This window comes from Nannobrachium achirus (assembly GCF_963921795.1).
Source record: "Nannobrachium achirus genome assembly, chromosome: 1".
NCBI lineage: Eukaryota > Metazoa > Chordata > Actinopteri > Myctophiformes > Myctophidae > Nannobrachium > Nannobrachium achirus.
Window position 1 is genome coordinate 31511366 of NC_137810.1, and position 2500 is coordinate 31513865.

The following is a 2500-nucleotide window of genomic DNA, read 5'->3' on the forward strand; positions in this document are numbered from 1 at the left end:
ATGTTTTTTCACCAAGCAAAGCCCTGCTTCATCATATAAGGCTGTCACACAAAAGTAGTGAAAACAGCCGATCTACAAGCACACATGTGCTTGTAGATCTGCTATTTTCACTAGCTTAGTTCATTTTTAAAACGATAAATACAAAACGAACGGTCTTGGACATACAAGTTTTCCACCCGACAACGATGATATCTATTACTTAGTCTGCTGCGTGACTTTGGCCCGTCTGCATTCTTGTAAGCCAGTTTGGTTCTCAAACCTTTTCATGCTACGCAAATTGATACGTATGTATTTGGATGGACCTCCATCTGAAACCATGTTGTGCCAGGGATCCCCAACATAGAAGATTTGTGTTAGAAATGTTCCAAATCTTTGAAAATGTTACAATTAGTTAAGATTTTGGGGAAATGTTTAAAGATGGGGTGCCATGATTTTTTCTCCCCCTAAAACATGACGATCAGGTATTATGATTAAACGAGGAAGATTTTTTTCCAAAAAAAGTGCACAGAAGTGTTAAAATCATGTTTTCATGTGGCCACACCCACCAGTTCATTAAGTATTGTTTTCATGTGGCCACACCCACCAGTTCATTAAGTATGCCTGGTTGTCAGGTGGGTGCTGCCCCAGCTGAAGTTAGCCACACCCACAGTGTTGGGTGTATGGTAAAAGGGGAGGGGATGAGTTTATGATGTCATTAAATCTGTGTTTTTCGATCGGGCATTTTGACTCAGAGGCTTTCAGCTTTATGCACAATATAACCACAGATGGGGGTCTATTAGAGTCATGTCAACTCCATAGACACATACAAAACAGGTAAAGTACAAAACTATGGCACCACCTCTTTAAAATAAGTAGTCAAACTATTACAAGCCCACAACACTGTGGGCTTGTAGTAATTCATGTAATTAATTCATTAATTAATTGCGACCGTAGGTCGCAAATTAGTATGTGAACTGAACGGTCACAGCTTGTCCATATGTATGTACCGGTATGTACAGTATGTATCTCTGTCACGCCCGACACTGTGGTTCTATGGGTCTGTCGCTCTGACATCATGCTCTGATGTCACTGTGATGTCAGGGGAACCACTCTAACAGAATGGGTTTGCCGCTCTGACATTACGCTCTGGCTTCACTGTGATGTCACACTAACAGAATCCCTTTTATGCCCATACAGTATATGGAGTTCCCTGATGTCATCAATATTAAGCCCATATCTAACAGGACTTCATATGTGAAAGAAGTCTCATGATGACCCCTGGTACCCATATATGGAGATCCATTTACTGTATGGAGATATGCTGTGAGAGCCCAAACATGCTTACTCATTTATTCGTTATGTGAGTCCTATGATGTCTATGACATTATACCGTTTTATGCCCATACATGGAGATCCCTGTCTGTAGAACCAGCCACACAGTTATGGGCTGTCTTGGCCATCTGTCTTAGCCATATATGGATTCTGTTAGTGTGGTATGTGGCCGATGTGGCCTCCATATATGGGTAACTGGTCCGATATACAGGCCAAGAATTGGCGCAAGGTCGCATGTCGCCTTGAGGCGTCTTACTAGTTGCACTTGCAACCGTAGGTCGCAGTTTAGTATGTGAACGGTCACAGCTTGACCGTGTATCTCTGTCACGCCTGACACTGTGGTTCCCCTGACACATCACTCTGACATCACGCCTTGACCTCACTGTGATGGGAACCACTCTAACAGAATCCATTTTATGCTATGGAGATCCCTGATGTCATCATTAAGCAGACCATATCTAACAGACTTCATATGGGAATGCCCATATATGGATGAAGACATCCCATATCAGTGTGGCTGGTTCAGACAGTGATCTCCATGTATGGGCATAAAAGGGATTGTATGTATGATGTACAGTAGTAAATAAATAGTCAAAGTAAACTGATATTTATGCTATCAACACATTTTCTTGGGGGACCCCCTGGAACCCTCTCAAGGACCCTTAGGGGACCCACCACTGCTGTAAGCAAGGAAACATTAAGGAAACATAAACAAATACACCCTATTGCCTTCCATGCAACAGTATATTGTTGGGCAGAAACCTTGTATCTCCAAGTTTCAAATTTGCACAATTTTTTTCGCAAAGTAAAGCCCTGCTTCACCATACAAGACTGTCGCACAAAATGAGTGAAAACAGCAGATCTACAAGGACACAACGCCTAGTGGCGTGAGGCGCTGTGTGCTTGTAGATCATCTATTTTCTCTATTTGAACATCCGTTTTTAAAATGACAAAAAAGGGAGGGTTTCGGACATACAAGGTGTCCACCCGACAACGACGATATATATATTGTAGAATAAAAGAGCAGTGGCCCACATCTGAGAAGCTCAGCACATTTGATCCTGGCACTGATGCAATGAAAAGTTGCATGACCTACTTGGCCGTTTGGAGAAAGCCATTGTTTGCTCTTCATATGGAGACTGTGCCGCGGAAAATAGGTGTTACACATTGGGGTTACACATTGTTTACC